At 38.8% G+C, this 6,056-nt stretch overlaps 1 pseudogene; it reads left to right on the forward strand.

Annotated features, from left to right (window-relative positions):
• Nucleotides 1-3,303: 3,303 nt before the first annotated feature.
• On the forward strand, nucleotides 3,304-5,075 carry LOC102494646 (pre-mRNA-splicing factor SLU7 pseudogene; annotated as a pseudogene).
• Nucleotides 5,076-6,056: the final 981 nt, after the last annotated feature.

The raw sequence follows: 6,056 nt of genomic DNA on the forward strand, positions 1-6,056 counted from the left end.
CCCTATGCCAAAAACCTCTCAAAAAAAAAAACCAAAAAAAAACCAAAAAAAAACACAACTCACTCTGGACACGTGTCAGTGTGTGCCCAAGATCCTGGGAGGAGAATAGAGAAGCGATTGCAATGTGGCCTTCCCTTTTGGGAGTTGATTTCTCACTTTTCCTCTGTCTCTGTCTTTCTCTCTCTCTCTCTGGTGAGCACACATGCCTAAATGCGAATACCTCTAAAAATAAAATAAATAAATAAGTTATGAATACATTGTTTAGTTTTTTTCCAGACCACGAGTTTTTCCATGAACTTTTTGAAGAGCCTGCATGTAGTCTCAAATATGGGATAAACATGGCTAATAATAAAGTTATCATAAAAACTCATCTTTTTAATGATAGCATGTGCATGAGAGAGAGAGAAGCAAGCACCCTCAACAGAATCTAATCACACTTGATCCCCTTTCCTCTGCCCTCCAGTTACAACATACTAAAGATCTGGTGTGTTTTCAGGCCAACCTGGGGACCTGAACCTGCAGTCACTATATAACTTCCAGCCTTGCAGGACGCTTGTGTTACTGCTGTGTCACAGCAGCTGGGCTGAAAATCCCATCTTTGAGAATTCATATTAATATACACAGCTATGCTATCAATTATTTTTAGTTTATTCTGGTGTTCTTGGCCACATTTGTGATATTGCTTTGTTAATAAGATGTTAATTAGAGACTATCTTCTAGCAGTCTGATCTCAATGGAGAATGATAATTTAAGTAGATTGTTAGAGAGGTTTGTTCATCCTCAAGAAAGATGGTTTCCTGTCAAAGAGCAAAGGTTTTGTAGATATTTACATAGAAGAAAAGTCACTTAATGCCTGTCAACATGGAATATAATTTGCCTAGAAAAAAATGGAAATATGGTTGTTTATTGTCTGGCAATATATGCAACGTCAAACTCAATGAGCTAAAAATCTGTTCCTTTCAGAATATAAATTGACTGTCAAGGATCTGTATATCAGATGATTATGTAAAGCATATTTCTCTTTTAATTCGTGCACACCATGTATTATATAACATTACCTCATATGCCGTAATCATCAACTGTCACATGTGAGATACTTAATATACATCATGAATGTCCCACTAGATATCAAAGCCATCCAAGTCTAATTAAATTATTTTACAGACTGTTTCTAGTTCTTGTTCCAGAACATGGAAACACTAGAAATCAGAAGTCAGTCTAAATGTTTGAATAACCTATTGTAGTAAATCATAATGTCTTAGCTTGCTATTCCTTGGTTAGCTGTGCTGTTAGTCTGGATTTACATACCTCTTGCTTTTTAACATCACTTTGGGGCTATTTGATATATGATACAGAAAGACCCTTTTTTTTTTCATGTTGAGTAGGCTCATGAGCTATGAATTACTGTATGTGGGCCAGTCATCATTTTAATTCACCATTGGTTTTTCTAGATGCAGAATTCTCTATCTTGCTTCACTACAGAGCAAAAGTTATACTCATTTTAATTCAAAAAGAGCCATACATGATAGAAAAACCTGCAGAAGAGAATCATGTTGATTTTCTTCACAAACCTAATGGATATATTGAGATTTCTAGTCGTTTGACATCTGCATTACCTCAGAGGAGAATCAGGTCCAGAACTTGGCAGGACACAGGAGAATAAAAAGTGCATGGTGTGGCTTGACCTCCACTACCTTTTCAGGATGATTGTATGCACACAGCTTAGTCAAGAGTGCATACAAGCTCTGCTCCATGACGTTGTCCCTTATGCACCCAGGGCATAAGCCTTAAAAACACATTCCTCCACTCCACATCCACTTCCCTCTTCTGACATATGATGTATGTACTTTATCTACTTTTCCCATTTGTATTAGAGTCTGGAACAAACATGTTTAGAACAAGCTGGGAAGGTCGGGGTACTCTGTGTCAAGAATGGTTATGTGCCCTTTGTCTTGGAAAAAAGAGCAGTGGATCTCTGAAGAAAACTCACCACATTCAAATAAACAAAGAATAAGTAGTCCTTACTTTCTATGGGTTCTCACACATTCTTATTTAAAAATCAGTACCTTGTGTGTTTCTTTAATTAAAAACATTCGTATTTTATACATTTAATCACTATTTATCATCGCAGCTTATAAAGTGAATTTTCCTAGCATACACCTTGAGTTTTTAGATGAAAACTTCATCCCAGGTGTTAAAATGTGGATTCAAGTGGTCTGAAGCTCAGTTCACTTAGATGCCCTTGCCTTCCAGGAATTGAAGGCTGTGTGCTGGGTTCACCTACCATTTTGCCAGAGAGAGCAGTCTATCTCCATACTCATCCTGGGCCTGGGTACTAGGAAGATACCCTTCCCAGGATGGAGGAAGCTCTAAGCCCTTCCAGAAGAGAGCCAAGGAAAGAAAAACTCTAAGAAGAGTTTTCCAACTTGAGTTGTAATTTGTGCATTTTTTATGACAAATTCTTATGATGTTTACTCATTTTTACCAAGATTTTTTTTTTCCCAGAAAAGATTATATCTCAGCCTCCCAGGGTTTTGCAAGTAATGCTGACACATTTTTGTAGCAGTTGTCACTGACAACACTTACTTTACTCTTAGTTTTCATCATGAAGTTAGAATTCATAGAAGTGAGATACATGAAGAATTTTGTCTGTGGCTTTGAGACCATATTGAGGAAGAAGAAATAAAGAAAATGGGTGGGGAATTATTAACTCTATTGAACTTGGGTTCTCTCAAATTGAACAGTCTTTTTAGAAAGTTACACTGAGTTCTCTGAACACTGAATTCCTCTTTGTGCTCTCTCCAACTTTATCCCCTCTCTTTCAAATTAATTTGAAATGTGAATTATTTCATGCTTCCCATGGAAGCTCACTATAAGCCCAGGCTTGCGCAGTCTAGAAGAATGAAGGAATTAATACCTTCTGGGCCAAACTAGAATGGGTATAAATGTTCCTTTTTTTCTCTTCCTGGATAGACAATCTGAGAAGCACTTCTTAGAGCTCTTGATCCAGGCCTATTGGCTCCTCTTCATTCCCTATTCTGTGCTCTCCAACTTTCCTGTGGCAGGCAGCTCCTGAATAATCTCCAGTGTCTTGTGTCATGGTACTCATGCCCCTGTGTAACCTCTCCTTTTGAGCATGGACTGGATTTAGTGAACCTCTTCTTAGAATATAGAGACAGCAGCAGCATGCCACTTCTGAGATTAGGTTACAAAAAGACTGACCTCCTGTCGCCTTCTGGACTGGGTGGAAAGTGGGAAGTAAACACTATGTGGTCAGTTGCGTTTCCATCTGATGGTTTAGGGGTCGACTGCAGTGGGACTGGAGGGCAAGTAACCATGTCAGCAGCAGCTCATATTAATGCTGCACCCCTGTCGGGGTTCACAGAAATGAGTTTAGAAGAACCAGCTGAACAGAGAGGACTAGAGAAAAAATGAAGGAGCTAGAAGAACAGTGAAAACTGTGTATGCCCCTGCAGAAGTTGGTGAAGAAGGAAAAGACATCAACCCTCATATTCCTCAGTGTATTTCTTCAGTGCCATGGTCCAATGATACATCCAAAAGATCTATCCTAAAACACTGGAGACCACAACCAGAAAAACAAAAGCAGTTCAGCTCATCTGGAGAATGGTACCAGAGGGGCCTATAAGAGAATTCTGTAACTACTAAGTACTGTAAAGGAGCATGTGAAAACTGTAGGGCCATAACACACAAGAAGAAAGACTGCTTTGAGAGACCCAGGAGAGTTGGAGCCAAATTTATAGGTACTAATATAGCTCCGGATGAACATATCCAGCCCTGATGTTTGACTATGATGGGAAGAGGGACTGACAGAATGGCTACGATCTAGAAGAACACATGAAAATCATAGAATAATATGCCAACATTGATTTGGCAAAAAGCTCAGAAACTCCAAGAATTAGGCTCAGGAAAATTAGTGGAATAGTTTAATTCTCCAAAATACCAGTGGGGAGAAGAGGAACCAAATTCTTAGATGGAAAAAGATCATAATAGTAAAGATGAGGATGAAGATAAATATGCAGATGATATTGATATGCCTAGACAGAATGTTGACTCTAAGAGAAGAGTTACATTCTGGAATCTCAAGATTTGAGGAGATACTACAAAATATTTGAGAAATTTAGATCTAAATTTTGCTTACTATGATCCTTAAACTAGAGCAATGAGAGAATTCTCATGCTAATGCAGTAAAGAATCCAGAAGAATTGAGTTATGCAGGAGATAACTTTGTTAGATACACAGGAGGTACCATTTCCACAGCTTAGACATGGTTGTTTGCTTGGGAAGCCTATGCCAAAGAATCCGAAGTGCATCCGCAGGCTGACTCAACTAAACTAGAGCTATCTTAGAAGTCCTTCGAAATCAAAAAAGAAGACTTCGAAGCAGAAGGAAAGTATTCTGGAAGAGTGTGATGGCCAAGAACACTTGGATTCCCCTCCAGCTGAATTGCTTTTAGCCCAGAGGGAAGACTGTGTGGAGTAGTCAAGACACTGAACTGTCATCAAAGGGCAGGAGCAGGCTGTTGCCTATTCTAAGTATGAGGAGAATGTGAAGATCACCAATCACACACATATCTGGGCATCTTAATGGAAAGAAGGTTAATGGGGATACAAATGCTGTCACTTTTTTTTTTTTAAAGTATTCTTATTGTACTGAAGAAGCTGGGAAGGAGATTGTTAATGCAGAAGAAAGTACTATAAATGATATAGTTGGAGAAGAATCTGTGGAAAAAAAAAAAACCCTCAGACCCTCATGGAGATGCATCAGGAAAAGCTAAAAGAGGAGAAAAAGAAGAAAAAAAAGAAAAAGAAACTGCATCGAAAGAGCAATTCAGATAGTGATGATGAGGAAAAGAAACATGAAAATTGAAAAAGGCACTGAATACAGAGCAGGTCTACCTTCCTCACATCAAGGAGATCATGCAGATTGATGAGAGGAAGAGGCCTTACGATAGCATATGTGAAGCCCAGGAACTAACCGAAGAAGAAATGGAGCCCAACAGGATGGAACATCAGAGGCCAAATGACTCCATGGCTTCTTTTCTTGGACAGCAGTAACTAGTCACAGACATTCATCCAGAATGGGCACAGCTAATATGTTCTTTTCTGCATCTTGATGATGACTGTAAAAAACCTTTGTCTACTCTTCTGCTGTTTGGCTTTAATAGAGCTTTCAAAAGTCTCCAAGTCAACTCATTTTTTCCACATTGAAGAAACAAAACTAAGAAGAAAAATAGAGAGGAGGTGTATTAAGTGTGGATTGAGATTTTTATTTCCAATTTTGTGTGATGTGGAAAGAAGTCTTGGCGTTTGCCTATCAAGAGTGAAATCAGATGTCTTCTACTCAAAAGTTATTGAGTCTCAAACTTTTATTTCCCAATTTTTGTGACCTTTTATTTAGTGTTAGCACAGACTTTGAAGGTAAATTGATTACTCTTTCTCAAAACCAGAGCTTAAGGACCAGCAGTTGGCAGAATGGCTATGTCACTGGACTCCGATGTAGTCTACTGTGGTTTGAGTCCCAGATCCGGTGGCTTAAATTCACGCTGGGTGTGTGTGCATGCGTGCCCAAAATCCCAAAGGGAGACTGGAGGAGAGGGGATTTCTGGGTGGCCATCTCCCCAGGGGGTGATTTCTCGCTTTCAGTCTCTCTGTTTTTCTCTATCTTTCTGGTGAGTGCACACACCCTATAGCAAAAACCTCCCCTCAAAAACAAACAAACAAAAAAGAACAAAAAAAACAGAGCTTAATGAAAAAAATTACTAGTAACTTTATAATTTCAGTTATTTAATAATCATTTGTTTTTGCCTGCATCTGAAAACCAATGGCTTTCCTGGGTCTGAAGCAGAAAGTATCCTACCTTGGGTTTTGTGTCATTGAATAGAAATCTGTAGAACAACATGTACATACATTTATCCCCCATGTCAAAAAAAAAAAAAAGACTGATCTCCATCCCATTTGCCAGTTTGTCCTCTCTTATTCTCTCTCTCTCCGTCTTGGAGTCTTTATTCTGGGAAAGGCAATCTGCCATATTGTGAG

This window comes from Tupaia chinensis, unplaced genomic scaffold (genome assembly GCF_000334495.1).
Source record: "Tupaia chinensis unplaced genomic scaffold, TupChi_1.0 Scaffold146140_1, whole genome shotgun sequence".
Lineage (NCBI taxonomy): Eukaryota > Metazoa > Chordata > Mammalia > Scandentia > Tupaiidae > Tupaia > Tupaia belangeri.